Genomic DNA, 17,536 nt, shown 5'->3' with positions numbered 1-17,536 from the left:
CTGAGTGCTTGTGCTCTCCCCCCACTCCAATTCATATGCTGAAGCCCTAACCCCCCAGTGTGATGGTATTTGGAGATGCAGTCCTTGGGAAGTAATTAGAGTTCGATGAGTTCATGAGGGTGGGGTGCCCATGAGGTGATTTGTGGCTTCACAAGAAGAGGAAGAGGGAGAGATCCCTGGCTCTCTGCCACGTGAGGAAACAGAGAAGACCGCTGTCTGCGAACCAGGAAGATGGCCCTTGCCAGGAGCCAAACCAGCTGGCACTTTGATCTTGGACTCTTTTCAGCCTCCAGAACTGTGAGAAATAAATGCCTGTTGTCTAAGCCACCCAGTCAGTGGCATTTTGTTATGGCAGCATGAACAGATTAATTCAATGTGACACTGCGTTGTGGTAGGCTTTCAGGTGGGGACAAGAAAGGCTAACTCTGTACACACACACACACACACACACACACACACACTCATCTAGTCTGTAAATTCTGTTGGGACAATATCTTTTACTTTGCAGTATCCCATGCAATGCCAAGCAGTACCGTGAATATGAGAGGGTCACCTCCTAACCTGTTTGTCTTTGGTCTTCCTGGACATTTGTATCTTTTTTCACCCAATTCCAATAGACCTGTCATTACCTCCAGTGGGTCTCCCAGTGAGATGCCTGTGTCCCAGAGACTATACAAAGAGATCCATTAGGATCGGGGAAGACAATAAAATGAAAAACAAAACCAAAAACCCCCCACACACTTATATGCATACACACATATGCACACACAAAAATTCATCCTACAATAGTGTATATTTTTGTATGTTTTATAATATACATGCAAAGAGGAATTGGCATATAATAGAAATTGCTTGGCAATTATAGTATCAGGATTTAAATATCCTTTGAGAGGATCTAGTTCAGTATTTCTGTACCTGGAAAAACTTCAAGGAGCTAGCCACGTTAGAATCACAGGTTTCTAGGCCCCAGACCTACTGAATCTGCATGGGGTAAGTGTCGGGGACAGGACTCTGAAGTTTAATAAGCTACCTAGTTCATCCTGAAGCAACCTGCTCAAGGCTCTGCTGTCCACTGAGATCTAACATCCTTATTTTGTTGAAGAGGAAAGTGATTCTTGAAGAAGTAAAATGACTTGCCAAGGACGCAGCCAATGGCTAGCAAAGCCTAGACCAAGATGCACATCTTCAGTCTCTAATCCTGTGTTTGTTCCATCCCACATAAAATGTGCTTGATTTTTAAGCTATGGGCATACTTTTCTAGTTTCCCAGGCTCTCCCATCTCCAATTCTATCACTTTGGACACTTCCCAGGGGTTTATTATCTGTGGAAAGATATCCAGGGTGATGTCATTAATATTGTTGCTAGCCGAATCATGCAGAAATTGAGAAAGTTCAAGCTGCAGCATGTGATGTTATACAAATGGCTTGATATCCAGATGGAACTCACAGGGGGCAAATTTTAAGCTTACTAAGTCATGTCGACTGTGACTGAAAAATACAAAAGCATTCGAGCTTTTGTAGATGTAAGAAACACAGATGCAGGATTGCTAATAAACCTATTGTCAGCAGAGGTGAGTAGATGCATGGTGGTCCCAGTAATCAAAATAGAGAATTTAAGGGAAGGAACAGGTTTAGGGAGTTTGCTGTATTTTTGTGGAACAATTTACCTCAAAATCTAGTGGCTTCAAACTCCACACATTTATTACCTCACAGTGTTGGTGGGTCACCAATTAGACATTGCTCAGCGAGGTGCCTTGGGCTCAGCATCTCTCACAGACACAGTCAAGGTGTTGGCTGGGGTCACATTCCCAGCCAAAGACTTCCAAGATCACCCATGTGGTTGCTAGTAGAACTGAGTTCATCCAAGGCTGTTGGACTGAGAGCCATGTGTTCTCACTGGTTGATGACCTGAGGCCTTCCTCAGTTCATTGCCACAGGTCCTTTCCACAGGGCAGCTTAGAACATGGCAGCTGGCTTCCAACAGTGTGAGCAAGCAGGGAAGAAGAAAGGGCAAGCAAAAGGAAATCTAATCTTTTTGTAACTTAACATCAGAAGTGATATCCCACCACCAGTGCCATACTCCACCTGCTAGAAGTGAGTCACTGGGCCAGCCAATTCTCAAGGGGAGGGAATTGATTACCCAAGGGTATAAGTACTAAGAGGTGGGGATCGCTGCTCATTGGGGGCCATCTTGGAGGCTGCCAACTGTGGGAGGACTAGGTGGAGGAGACACCCAGCAGGAACTTGGGCATCTGCATTTGAAGCTGTGGGGAGGTATGTGGATTTGAGATACAAATCTGGGAGTTAGTAGCATTTTATGAGCAGGGGATTTAATCAGGGGACTAGATAAAGCAAGCCAGAAAGAACATTTTTTAAGGTATCCACTAATTACTAGTACCCATTCATTACTTAGAGAAAATTCAAATTGAAACTGAAAACCAAACCATGTAGAAAAAGATGTCATTAACTAAAGCTACTTGTCACATCTAACCCGATTAAGACTTTCAGATTGGCCACGAAAATTTGGGTTAGGGCGTGTGGTATCTTCCGGTATGATTTGAATATTTTTAAGATTCTGAGAAAAAGCTCTTTCTCCACAAAAGTTCCTTAAAATAGGTGACTCATTAAAACCTGGGAAGTTTCGTCATGAAGAAAAATAAAATCTTAGTTTATCCTCCATCAGTTTTAAAGTACAGATTGGATGGATCTCAGGGTTTCCAACAAGTTTTGAGTGATGCATATTATAAATATTCATATAATATGATTAATCCTAGTCATTTAAAGGCCTAGTCCCACAGGCTCACAATACCCCTCCCCTTCATAATCACCCAGCCCAGGGCGTACCCCAGAAACCTCAGAGAGCTAGAAGGATCTCACAGTGAAGGACGGCGAAATACCTCATCTGTCTCCATTGGCCCATGATATTTCCTTGTCTGTGGCTTTGCCTCATGCTCATCTCTTCCGCCTGGAATGTTCTCCCCAGGCTGTTTTTATGCAGTCAAATCCTACCCTCCCTTCAAGGCTCTGCTCAAATCCCATTTCTTTCATTAAGTCTTCCTAACTAGATCAGTTCATCCCACCAGCTCTCCTTTCTGGCTCCTGTCTTGGTGCCACCCATTTTGGAGACTAATCCTTAGCTATTTTCTGGGCTTGCTTTTGTCTTATTCATCAGGGATTGGCAAACTCCAGTCCCTGGGGCAAATCTGACCCCACCGCCCGTTTTTATACAGGCTGCAGGCTAAGATTGGTTATTACATTTTTAAATTGTTGGAAAAACTCAAAAGAAGAATGGTGCTTGTTACATATGGAAATTACAGGAAATTCAAATCCAGTGTCCCTAAATAAAGTTTTATTTTTTCAATAAAACACGTATGGAAATTTTTTTTTCTTTTGCCTCTAGGCCCACAGATCCTAAAATATTTACTATTTGTCACTTCATAGGAAATCTGCTGACCCCTGCTGCATGCACTTTCTCCCTCCTCAGCGTGTAACCCTTTCAGGCGGACGCAGGACTGACACATTCTGGTAGCTCCTGCAGGGTCTGCCATATTTTGAAGCACAGAGTGGTGTTTGGTAAACACTATTGAATGGAGCTGAGAGAAAATGTGTTTTTAATTTGTGATGGATACAGTGTTATGTCCTTTCTTGCTGTCCAGGCCTTTTCTTTATTCCCCTCTGCTGTTGGGCTGGTATCTGTTATGTCTGGTAAGAAAAAAAAAATGACAGGGAATATACCAGGGTGGGTCCCAGAACTCATGGAAAACACAAATGAAATGAAGTCTGGGAACCAGATCTTTTGTTTTGGGTGGAGAGAAACTATTTGCTTTGGGGGATTGAGGTAATGAAAGTTATTTCAATAACATAATTTAACAGTTGTACATGCTTTCTGCCAGAAGAACAGCTAGGCAAATCTCACCCAGGGACCCCATCTGTAAAATGCAAAGGTTAAACACTGAAGAGCAAGCAAATTCTCCTCCCTGTTCAGAGGAACACAAAACTGTATGCACACCTTGGTTACAGTATGTAATCTTTTTTTTTTTTAAGCTGTGCCATCCTGCCACCTGTTGGTAGCTCAGTGTCAGCTCAGCTCAGGCCAGGATTCAAACCGGCAACCCTGTTGTTCAGAGCTTACACTCTTGAGCAAGCTCTTAACCAACTGAGCCACTCAGCCAGCCCTTGGTTACAGTATGTAAGATGCACTATATGGACAAAGACTAGAGAAGGAACAAAAAATAAAAGCAGTTGTATTGGGGTGGAGGATTATGAGAAAATACTTTTAAAAACTTTAAGTAGCTAAGCTATTTCTATAATAAATAAAACTTCTGAGAATGATGAAAATGAGAAAAAAATTCTTTTCTCGCATGTGTAAATTTTTACCTTTTTTTCTTTTTCACCTGTCCCCTTCACAAAACCAGAATTTTACATCATAGTAGGAATTTCTTTGGATTTTAAGTGTAAATACAGACAAAAACATGTACAAATTTTCTCAAAAGGAATATCTACTTATGTCATTTTAAACTACTTTTCTTTTTTAAAATTACACATATAAGTGAAATCATACAGCATCTGTCTTTCTCTGACTTGTATCATTTAGCATAATACCCTCTAGGTCTATCCATGTTGTTGCAAATGGCAAGATTTCATTTTTTTATTGCTGAATAATATTCCATTGTGTGTGTATAAATAATACAAACATATACATACATATATACATGTACACATATATATGCATATATATATATATCACGTCTTCTTTATCCATTCATCTACTGATAGACATCTAGGTTGCTTCCATATTTTGGCTATTATTAGTAATGCTGAGATGAACACAGGGGTGCATATATCTTTTCAAATCAGTGTTTTTGTTTACTTTGGATAAATACACAGAAGTGGAATTGCTTGGTCGTTTGGCAGCTCTATTTTTAATTTTTTTAGGAATTTTTATACTATTTTCCATAGTGGTACACTAATTTACAATCCCACCAACAGTGCATGAGGGTTCCCTTTTCTCCACATCCTCACCAGCACTTATTTGTTGATTTATTGATGATAGTCATTTTGACAGGTGTGAGGTGATATCTCCTTGTGGTTTTGATTTGCATTTCTCTGATGATTAGTGTTGTTGAGCATCTTTTCATATGTCTGTAGACCATCTGTACCTGTACATACTCTTTGGAGAAATATCTATTCAGGTCCTCTGCTCTTTTTTTAATTGGGTTGTTTGGATTTTTTCTGATATTAAATTGTAGGAGTTCCTTATATATTTGGGATATTAACCCCTTATCAGGTATATTATTTGTGAATATCTTCTCCCATTCAGTAGGTTGTTTAAGCTGCTTTTCCTTAAACCTTAAACTCCCTAAAACTGTAAAATGGGAAGAACATTATTAATCTCCCATTTAACACAGTGGCTGTAAAACCAAGGCTCAATAAATGGTAGTTGTCACTCTACAGCCCTCTTCCAGTGTCCTAGACCTTGTGATTCTTGCAGGGGCAATGGCATCTCTCTCTTATGGTTGAAGCCTCAGCTTCTGACACAGTGCCCAGCATACAGTGTCTGGCTTTCCATTGATACTGGATAAATGAATAAACAAACTAAACAATAATTTAAAAAGAAATGGGACATACATAGAGGTACTCCACTGGAAAGCAGGCAGCTTACTTCTATCTTCAGTACATTTTTTTAAATTTAAGTTTATTGGGGTGACAATGGTTAGTAAAATTACATAGGTTTCAAGTGTACAATTCTGTAATACATCATCTATATTTCACATTGTGTGCTCACCACCCAGAGTCAGTTCTCCTTCCATCACCATATATTGGACCCCCTTTATCCTCGTCTACCATCTCTCCTCCCCACTTATCCTCTGGTAACCACTAAACTGTTGTCTGGGTCTATGAGTTTTTGTTGCTTTGTTTGTCTTGTTCCTTTGTTGCTTTCTGTTTTATATCCCACATATGGGTGAAGTCATATGGTTCTTGACTTTTTCTGTCTGACTTATTCTGCTTAGCGTAATAATCTCAAGATCCATCCATGTTGTCGCAAATGGCAGTATTTCATCTTCTCTTATGGCTGAGTAGTATTCTATTGTATATATATACCACAACTTTATCCAGGCACCTATCGTAGGACACTTTGGTTGTTTCCATGTCTTGGCTACTATAAATAATGCTGCAATGAACATCAGGGTACATATGTCTTTACAGATAAATGTTTTCAGATTTTGGGGGTAGATACCCAGGAGAGGGATTGCTGGGTCATATGGTAATTCTATTCTCAATTTTTTGAGGAACTTCCATACTGTTTTCCATAGTGGCTGTACCAATCTGCATTCCCACCAGCAGTGTATGAGGTTTCCTTTTTCTCCACAGCCTCTCTGACACGTGTTATTGTCTTGTTGATGATAGCCATTCTAACTGGTGTGAGGTGATATCTCATTGTGGTGGTTTTGATTTACATTTCTTTAATAGCTAGTGAAGTTGAGCATTTTTTTCATATATCTGTTGGCTGTTTTGTATGTCTTTTTGGGAGAAGTGTCTGCCCATTTTTTAATTGGATTGGTTTTTTTGTTGTTGTTGAGTTGTACGAATTCTTTATACATTTTGGATATTAGCCCCTAATTGGAGGCATTGTTTGCAAATATCTTCTCCCATTCAGCTGGTTGCCTGTTTGTTTTGTTGATGGTTTCTTTGGCTGTGCAGAAGCTTTTTCATTGGATACAGTCCCATTCATCTATTTTTGCTTTTACTTCCCTTGTCTTTGAGTTCAAATTCATAAAATCCTCTTTGAACTCAAGGTCCATAAGTTTAATACCTATTTTTTTCTTCTATGGAGTTTATATTTTCAGGTCTTATGTTTAGGTCTTTGATCCACTTTAAATTAATTTTGGTACATGGTGACAGATAGCAGTCTAGTTTCATTCGTTTGCACATGGCTTTCCAATTTTCTCAGCACCATTTATTGAAGAGGTTTTCATTTCTCCATTGTATGTTTTTGGCTCCTTCATCGAAAATTATCTACCCATAAACAGAGGGTGCCAAAAAATGTATACACATTTTAAGAAAGGAAACACTGTATTAAAATTGTAATACTCAATATATACCAATAACAAAAGTCACGTTTGACTTCTGCAATTACAAGAGGTGCTCAAAGTGGTTACCATCAGCTTAATTTTAATATAGTTTTTTCCTTTCTTAAAAAGTGTATACCTTTGTTTGGCACCCCCTGTATGGGGTTTATTTCCGGGTTTTCAATTCTATTCCATTGGTCTTTGTGTCTGTTTTTGTGCCACTACCATGTTTTGATTATTGTCACTTTGCAGTACAAATTGAAGTCAGGGAGCCTGATACCTCCTGCCTTGTTATTTTTCTTAGGATTGCTTTGGCTATTTGGGGTCTTTTGTGATTCCATACAAATCTAATGGTTTTTGTTTTGTTCTGTTTCTTAAAAAAAATAAAGCCTTTGGGAAGGAAATACCCACTTCTTAATGGAAGATGATAAGAAATATTGTGGCCATAATTTTTTAATCTACCATAAAGTTGTGGTGAGGGTTTAATGAGATTATATATGTAAAGGTACTGTTTTTCTGATATAAGTAGGTATGGTTTCTAATAGCTGTTATTTATGCATTGCGTTTTTGTAACTGCAAAATTCTACAACACTCACTAAGAGCCAAATCTAGTTTGATGATATAGCAGCTGGTTGTATCATGAATGATACAATTTGCTACCATCAGTGGAGGGAACTGGGGCTACATGAGAGTCTAGTTAACTCGTTTCATGAAGTAATGCTTTAGTTTTCAATGAAACACCTACAGTAGAATCTGATTTCATAGTATACTTCTTACATCTTTAGAAATGCTTTATCTCAGTAAACTCTAAACACCCCCAGAAGTTCTTGAGATGGTGTAATGGACGTCTGGACATTTTGTGTGTGTGTCTGACAAGCAACTATGCCTCTAGGTTTGGGTAATAGTGTTTTGGTCTCCTTTATGGAGTTTCCCCTTTTCCACAGCACGTACTCTTGTTGGAACCATCCATCAAAATTCTCCATCATCCCATTGCCAGGACTGTGGGCAGGTTCCTTAACCTAGCAAGGCCAATGTTTGGAATTGATTCACCCAAGTAGTATCACCCTTAAGAGGTTCTCCATTTGTTTCTACTCCTTCTGACCAGAATTACACAACTTTCCATTTTATCTCAAAGTCAGGTTCAATGAGCCATCTCATCACTTGGTAATTTCACCTACATTGCCATCTCACAACCTGGTAATTTCATGTAAATTGCCCAGAGTTAGTTTTCTTGCTTGTAGACAGAGAACCCTTGCTGACAGATATTTATTTAGGAGATATAAAGTGATTAGAGTGGTCCTGAAGCTAAAGTGCCAGATGATCCCAATTGATCAAGCAACAACCAATGAACTAGTTATCTTTTGTAACAGTTTTCAGGATACTGTACTCGTTTCCTTAAATGAGGAATGTAACCCTGTCCTTAAGGATCTGTAATCCAGCTAAGAGAGAACAAGTAAATGACTATAGAAACATATAGTTCACTGTAACAATATAATAAATATCCCAATTGTCAGTGCCTTGACACATAGTAGGTGTACTATAATTATATTGTATACTACAATTAATAAATTATTAAGTGAATGATTCAGCTAATAAATTCAATAAAGTATGAACAAGAAAGAGACTTCATGAGCTAAAACTCTTCATGAACAAGGAGGAATTTGAGCAGAAGTTCTCAGGGTGGATAGAATTCTTTGAAATAGAGGAGGGACAAGAGACTTCTAACCCATAAACTTATTTTGCAAACAGTGTTCTAATTTGTGATAAGTTTAAAGAGAGGTAGCTTCGGAATCATCTGGCGTCAGGAAAATCTAATTGCAAAGACATGGCTTTTCTTTATTTGTTACTGAACTTTGGGACTGGTAGCACACTGCTCATATATTATGTTGATTGCCTAGATAATGGGAATTATTTGTTACCTATTTAAAAATGCATCTCTCTTTCAGTAATCAGGTTTTCCCCTGCCCTTTCCCTGTGGATCTTTCATCATTATGGGTAATGGTCATAAGACATATTGCCCAAAGAAGGGAGCATATGGCTTAGAGCTCCCACTCCATATGAAAGAGGGTGCAGAAAGCCTTTCCTCCACTACAGGAAGGGACCAAAGAAAAAAAAAGGATAAAAAGGGAGCAAAGGCCAGAAGCAAGCATTTAATCTAAATCTCTCCCATTGAGGTGAAACCCTGGAAGACAGTTTAGGGTTGGCTTAAGGGTACTAGAAATGTCCTGAAATGTTGGAATGAGGGATTTGCAAGGTACCAGGGTTTGCTCTTTGCTTCATGGGCAAATTTCTCTGAAAAGCCCTGCGTTCAGTTGCTGCTGTCCAACATGTCATGGAGTGGAAGAATCCGAGAAAGAGTACAGAGTGTCTTACATGCTGCTGGAGTGTAGGGAAGGCAGGCAGCTTCCCGATTCCCCAGAAGGTGCAGAACTGTCCATAAAACTGGTGGACAGGACAAGGCCTTCCTGTATCTCCAGCAGCCCTGCTCCTGAGCTGCGGTCCCTCTGCTCAGACCCTTTCCCTAATCTGAACAACCCCCCTACCTCTCCTTGCCTGGGGAGTTTTTAAAAATGCTGTAATCAAGGCTCCACTCCAGACTATTTACATCAGAACCTCCAGTGGTTGGGTCCTGGTGTCAGATTTTTTTTTAAACTCCCAGGTCATTCTACTGTACAGCCAGGTTTGAGAATTGCTAACCTACGTTGAGTCTAGCCATGTGTTTGGAATTAAGTTAAACAACACTTCCTCAGGGAAGCCTTCCCTGATCAGCCTCAACCTAGGTCAAGTCTCTCTTTTATATATCCTCTAAGCAAACACCCAGTACTTCTCCCTCTTGGCATTTGACAATTGGGCCATTATTTGTTTAAGTCTATGTTTCCCTGCCTGGGAACAGACATTTCCTCCTTGCTCACCTGGATCAAATATGCGCTAATTGGTACGTAGTTAGTACTCAGTAAATAACTTCTTGAATGAATGATTGCCTTTACTCTACCAAGGGTGTGTGATAAGTCTCCAAATTATGAATCTGCTACGAAAATTTGTACAGGTGAGACCTTAAACTAGACCACATACTCACAGGACTATGATATTAAATGGGCTCCCAGTTTTGACAGTTTAATTGTTTTCTTCTTCAAGTTCACATGTCATAACAGTTCAGCAAGTTCATCATCACCATTATAAAACCCTGTGTGGTAAACACTGTTATTCCCATCTTGCAATTGGAAAGAGGTTAAACAACTTGCCCAAGTCCCTAGATCTTATTATCTGGGCACAAACAATTGCAAATAAGGAAACCCCCCATTCAACAGGATTTGTTTGTGCTGAGCTTTTATTTCTGGCTTGACAGCTGGTGGCTGATACATGGGGATTTTCTGGGGGGTCTCCAGTTCCAGCGGTCAAGGCCCAGGGTGAGATTTCCTGCTCTCCTAAACCATTATGGGGTGCAGGCAACACTGGGCCTTATCCATATAAGGATGCCACAAATACTATATTCTTCCAAGCCACAGTGCTTTGCTTGTCCTGGAGAGGCAGGTGTGTGTGTGTGTGTGTGTGTGTGTGTGTGTGTGTGTGTGTGTGGCGCTTGGAGGAGGTGAAATAGGGTCGCCCAGGAGAAGCTCATCCTGGCTGTAGGCTGGGCAGGAGGGCCATTCATCCCTTCACGGCCCCCAGCCCAAATCCCAGGTTCCAACATTTACAGGCCTCTGGGTCGGAATCGTACTCGGGCTCTTGAAGCATCCTGGATCCAACCTGAGTGGCTTGAACCGAGCCTCAGAAAAGCCGCGCCTAGAGTGGGCTCTCGCTGTCCCGGCAGCAAGCGGCAGCCGCGGAGTCCCTTTCCTCGCCCGCACACCAGCCCTTGCAGCAGCCCTGGCCCGCGCGACGCTCCCAGCCCCAAACTCCCCTCCTCTGGCCTCCGCTCCATGTCGGGCGAGAGAGGCGCAGTGAGGAGGCGCGGGCAGCGAGGACCGGTCTCCTGTCGCGCCGGGGCCGCCGGGGCCTCCAGGGCCGCCGTCTCCAGCGCGCGTTCTTGGTGCAGGTGGCACAGCTTTCCGCACCCTGCGGGCTTTACAGATCACGGGAGAGGCTAATCTTGGGTCTTGACCTCCCAGCTGCAGAGCTGGCTAAACCGCTACTCCACTTCTTCCCATTCCTTCAACTCCTCACCCCCAAACGAACAATCCCAGGCCAGGCAGGACCCGATCACCTCTGCCTCCTCCCACTGCGCTAATCCTCCGAGCGAGGGAGGCCCCTTGCGCCGAGGCGGTGGCTGGCAAAGGGGAGTGGAAAGGGAGGATGGATGGGGCCGAGGGGTGGGGTGGTGATGAGGGGGATGTAGGAGGGGGTGTCATTTTCTTTTTCTTTCTTTTTTTTAAAAAAGTATTTCTCTCGCGAGAAACCGCTGCTCAGACGATACTTGAAGAGGTGGGGAAAGGAGGGGGCGCGGGAGCCGCGCAGAGACTGTGGGTGCCACGGACGGACAGGCGGCCACAGCTGGAACAACTGCGGGCGGAGCGGGGCAGCAGCTGCCGCAGCCAGGACCGAGGGACAGCCGCCGCCGCGTCGGGAGCAGGAGCCGCTGCTTTTCCAGTGGGTGCAGCCGGAGTCCCGACAGGGGTCGGGCGGCCACCGGGGCTGGAGCTCCAGCCACGAAGGCTTTTGCGTTTGCGCCGCGCTGAGGGCAGGGGCAGGGACGGGGGTGAGGGGCTGTCCCGGAACGTTCACAGCTGGCGCTGGCCCTCCCCTGCCTGACAGCTTCCTGGCCTGGGGCTCCCGGTGCAGGGCTCCGCGTCAGATGCTCGGGGGGCGGTGGCAGCGGCGGCAGCCGGCCGGGGACGGCGCGGTGGGCTTACAGCCCCGCGGCTTGGCTTGGACAGGCTAAGGAACTGGGGCTTTCAGAGCGCGCGTCGCGCGCAATTTATGCCTTTAAAAAAATAAACCCAGGGAGCTTGCCCCGCGGCTTAGGACCGCTCGGGACATGGGTACTTTGCGGCGCGGCGTCCGGGAGGCCGTGGGGTTGGCTGGATCCGCTGCTGCCGGGGGCCTGGGCTTTCCAGCCAGCTGTGGACCAAACGGTCTGCACTTACCCAAAGTAACTGCGCCACGCGCAGGCGGCGCGCGGGCTGGGCTGGGAACGGGGACCGCGAAGCTTCAGCATCCCGATGCCCTGAATGTCTCCCTCGCCTCGGCGATTTGTCTGTTGCAGCTGGCACGGGCGGCCTGAAGTGGGAGCAGCGCCTGGAGAAGGCGGGAGGAGCCCGGCCCGGGGGACGGGCGGCGGGAGAGCAGGACCCCGGCGGCGCGGCGCGCTTAAGGGCGCAGCGGCGGCCGCGAAGCGAGCCCGGGGTGCGGCGAGAGGCGGCGGGAGCCAGCTGCCGCTCGGCATCATGCTCAGAGGGGGGCTGCTGGAGATCGCCCTGGGATTTACCGTGCTTTTAGCGTCCTACACGAGCCATGGGGCGGACACCAATTTGGAGGCTGGGAACGTGAAGGAAACCCGAGCTAGCCGGGCCAAGAGAAGAGGCGGCGGAGGACACGACGCGCTTAAAGGGTAATGGAACCGGCCAAGCTCCTTCGGTGTGGGTCTCCCCTCCCTTTTCTCCCGAGTATCAAGATCCAGAGAAACTGACAGGGCCAGCTCACAAGATTAGAACGATCCTTGACAAGGCTTCCCGGGGGGACACCTTAGAGGTGCAAGGGTTGTCCAGTCCTCAGCGCGTTCGAGGCTAAACCACCTTGCACCTACTCTTTAAGGATTTCAGCCCCTGAGGCGAAGTCATGGTTAAAAGTAATCTTGGTCCATTGTCGAGTCTGATTTTGGGAGGCCAGAGGAATTCTTTGAGGAAGAAGGGGAGGAGCTGTAACTGAGAGAAGCCCGTTCCTTTCCTTTCATACCAATTCCGGTTGGGTTTAGGGGAAAGTACTTTCTTTCCTTGTGGGCATCTTGGCAGATGCTCCATTTGTCAGGGACAAGGAAAGGAGCGGATTCCAGTGACAAGACAGTCAGAGAAGAGAGACAGTTAATGGTTGTCTTTCCTCTAAAAGTTACGCTGATTAAAATTAGGGACTGAGTTTTTTGAGTGTTAGTGCTCTTCAGATGTCCACAGTGGAAGCGCAAAGTAGGGCAACAGTTTCTGAAAACTTGTTTTCTGAGTTGTAAGAACCGCTTCATTTCACTGCGGTAGGAATACTGCTGTGACCCGGCCTTAAAGGGGTGTTTTTAACCAGTGGTGCATTCATGTACATGCAGTTGAGCATTTCACCAGCTTCCTGTGCCCCTTGTATAGAAAATGTTTCAGCAGGAAATATTTAAATTAGGCAGGCTGAGTGTGTAAGACTTGTCAGTTCTCTGAATTGAAGAAGGGTCCCATACATGGCTTTTGAAATTGTTCAGGTTGAAAGAGAAATCGCTTTCTGAGCTTGTTTAACTTTAAGCCTCCATGGAAGCAGCAGGATGGACTGTAAATGACCCATTTTATATCCTGGAGGAGCCTGTTAAATGAACCCAGACAGGAAACACACAGAGGTTTTCTATTAAGTTCTTATGATTCTCTTTGTTGCTCTTTTTTGAGTAGTTCTGTAGCTTGATTATAGGGCCCTGAGTGACCAAGTGATGTTGTCTACTGGGATATGTGGCTAAACATTTCACTTATTCTTTTGTGTTATGGACTGTTTTAATTATATATGTAGTGAAAGTTGTGTTTGTATGGCTTAGGTAGGGACGAAAAAGCACAGTAAACTGACAGACCAGTTTTTGAGTCCTGGTCTAGGCTGGGGACACAACATGATTGTAGAGCCAAGCACTTAGGCTGTGGTAAAATATGCATGGCTTTCTAAACCCAGGAAACAGTTATGATTAAATTTCGTTCCGTCTTGGTCTTTGTGGAAAGTAAATGCAGGATCCCGACAGTGTCAGAAAGAAAGTTTGCTTATCATGGTAAACCTATTCCTGATCAAGACAGCAGGCGTTTATTGCGCTGTGTCAAGGCCCCATGACAAGTTCAACAGATGAACCAAAACTCTCATTTTCATATGTTCTCAAAAAGACCTTATTTTTCCTTCAAAAATATTTCTGGTATATAATATTATCTTGGTATCTAAACTTGATACCATTGTTTCTATAGAGAGGAAGTGGGTATTTAACTTTGTGGATGAAAATCTGCAGGGAGACATTAGGCCTGGCCAGACATTTGTCTCATCTCCATGTGCTGTCACCAGCCAGTGTTTCCTCGGGAGGCACAGACTCAGTGTGAAAACAGAAACTAAGTTGCTGCTTAACAGGATGTCCACGCTTTTCCTCACACCAGCACTTACTTCTGTTGGGTTTTACATTTTTTTTATGACTGTAGAGCGATAACTCTCTCTGTTCCTCATAGTATTTGGTCACTAAAACAGACATTACCCTGTTGCATATTTATAAAGCCTTCCTAAAAACATGACATAAAATAGAACAGCAATTATGACTGCTCCTAATTCTCATGTTATCTTTAAGATTTTATATATATATATGTATATATGAAGATTTTGAAAATAATTACAATTAACCTTTATAGTATAATAATATAATATAATAATAAAATATATAATATAATATAATACTGAACCTTTATAATATAAGGGTTTTTTGTCTTATAATTCTTATGTTACCTGTAAGGTTTTATATATACATATTTGTAGAGGTAAAAAAATGATAATTTAAAAAGTTATACAATTAAAAATATTTCTCCACCTACATCTCAGAGAGCATGTTCTTGTGTATTTTTTAGAAATATAGGCATATATATATACATATACACATAAATATGTATATATACACATATACATATGTGTGTATCCTTTTTAACACATGGAATATACTGTATATACCATTCTGAATGTTGTTCACTTTTATATATCTTCAGCGCATCCATCTGTCAACTCATATGAGACCTTCCTTATGCATTCTGTTGGTGTGTAGAATTCCGTAGTATGCCTGGAACAGTTCCCTAATGATGGCTCTTTCAATTATACAAATTTTTTTGCTATTACCAACATTCTTTTACATGCCTGTGTGTACATGTGCAAATTCATATGTGGTACAAATTAATAAAAATAGAATTGCTGGGTCAAAGGTTTTCTGATTCATTTTAAACAAATGCCAATTCTGATGTTAAATTTGAAAAGCATTTGAAATGCATTCTCTCTGCTTATTGCTAGTACAGTCTCACATGAATAAGTCTTTGAACCATTCCCTGCTGTATAAATCATCATGGAAAGCAATTGCGTGTTACATTTTTCCAGTTATTGCTTAAAATGTCTATTTTTGCTACTTAAAATATTGCCAGTTACAAAATTAACCTCTCTGACTACAGTAAAACCTGTTTACCATTTTAATGTAAATGCTGAGTTTATGAAGTGAAAGTGATTTGTAGCCCCTAAGTCTGCCTGATGCCCAGTTGGTGGCAGCAACTTTCATCACCTCACTAATATTTCCTCTAGTTAAAAGGCACTTCAAGCTCATCAGTGTCTGCTGTGTACTGGTCTAGTCTCTCCCACAAGTACTGATCTCTTGTCTGTCTCTGATGTGACAGGTGACTACAAATACTGCCTTGGTGTTCTTCATGGTATATGGATTCCTGTCCTGTCAGCTCCCTCACTTCACATAGTAGGGACCTGCCTAGTTTTTCTCCTCTCTGGGCATATAGTCCTAGCATGTCTTTCTCTCTCCTCCCATCCTGCTACAGGTGGTTTTTTTTTTTTTCCTTCTCACTGGGCAGCAGAAGTTGTTCCACAGTGGAAATTTAAGCATCCTCAAGTTTCTTCCCAGTTTTCACTGTGTTTTCTTAGAGTAAATCGCCAATTTCTGTTTTTACAGGAATTTCTTTTTATGAAATGAGTGTGGTCTGCATTCACTCTGCAAAAAATTACATTTTTCTCTATTGAAATGAGAATTTTGCAAGTTTCAAAAATGTATTCAAATTGTAAATATATAGTTTTCCTTTGCGTGGGCATTGCTTAACATGTGCAAAATGACCTTATGAGAAATAACAAAATTTTAGTCTTATTGTTTGAATTTTAGTTCATAAGAATTTTTCTCAGCCAAATTCTTAACTTCTATGATTAGGCAAAAACTGTGGGAGACAATCCAATTAAAAAAACCCACACAACTCTGCTTGAATAGCAGTAGTTATGCACCATTTATTTATGATTGCCTTATTGCTTTAGCTCCAAATAAGGAAATATTAGTTTCCTGTCAAAGGGAAAAATTCCTCAGAGTGAAACCCCCTTTTCCCAAATCTCTGATAAGATGGATTGAGAACTTCTATGCTTGTTGCCTGGTTTATAAGTGTATGAGACTGGTTGTATTTCACACAATCTGTCCCCTTGTGCTTGATTCCTTTTGGTCTTTGTTTATTTGTTTATTTTTTCCAGAGGTCTTGTTCCCAGAAAAATACACATGGAACAGTTCATACACAGGGTAGATTATGTGACGGCAAGCTCCTAGGGATTAATTACACAGAAGTCTGTTATTAAAATAAAGAATGTTAACAGGGAACACTGAAAAAGTTCTGTAGACTTTATAAAGCCCATTTTACTTTACAAAGAGGACTTTAAGACTTCATCTGAAGTCAGATAGGCTAATAATTAAATAGGGGGAAAAGACTCCTGCAGTGTCCTTACATTTATTGAAAAGATTAAGTTAAAATATTGAGACACTATAAAAAAAAAGATATTCTTAAGTAGAAGGTTTCAGCAATTCCACAGTTAAACAAGACGATGGAGACAAAATATTTATTTATGTGACTCATTTTGTAGCATTTAAGACATAGAAGTTGTTTATAAAAATGCAAAAGTTGTTGGTATTACAAATCAATTAAAACATGCATCAACCACCAGGGGTTGGGTCAGGGCTGGAATGGAAATACAGACCTATCTCCAAACTTTGGAATTTTAAAGGCTAATGAAATGTTTCTTTCTTGTCTTATGTAGCAGATACTTAAAAAGATTATATTGGGTTGTTGGAAAAGTCATGACATATTTTTCTATGTTTTTCGTTGCAAAAAATATGTCATGACTTTTCTGACAACCCAATAGTATTATGCCAATGGCTCTAACCATGCAAAATATTGAATAAATTATTAGGGTATAAACACACTAATTTGTTTGCTTTTTCCTACAATAAACCAACCAACTAACCTAACTAATTTGGAAATTTTAGCCTTATTTTTCAATGTGAAAATAAGATTTTAAATATGTTTTCTTGAAATAGACATAAGCTCTACTAATAATTTCTCTGTTTCTAGAAACTAAACCAATAAATGGGCCTATTCAAGAAGCTTAGAATTTTTTCCCATGAAATTTTTTGAGAAAGCTGAAATCAGTAATATATCAGGCCTGAATTATATGGCAGGCATATGAGAGTTTAATGTTTCAAGTGGGTTAAGTTTGATTTTCCCATTAGATTGTAAAGTCATCAATGGCAAGAAACCT

General features: G+C 41.8%; 1 pseudogene; it reads left to right on the top strand.

The window, feature by feature from the left end:
* The first annotated feature begins 1,474 nt into the window (after positions 1 to 1,474).
* On the top strand, positions 1,475 to 15,163 carry LOC109394164 (uncharacterized; annotated as a pseudogene).
* The last annotated feature ends 2,373 nt before the right edge of the window (positions 15,164 to 17,536 follow it).

This window comes from Hipposideros armiger, unplaced genomic scaffold (genome assembly GCF_001890085.2).
Source record: "Hipposideros armiger isolate ML-2016 unplaced genomic scaffold, ASM189008v1 scaffold_12, whole genome shotgun sequence".
Taxonomy (NCBI): Eukaryota; Metazoa; Chordata; class Mammalia; order Chiroptera; family Hipposideridae; genus Hipposideros; species Hipposideros armiger.
Note: the sequence above shows the minus strand (reverse complement) of the source record. Positions and strands in the feature narration are given on the sequence as shown.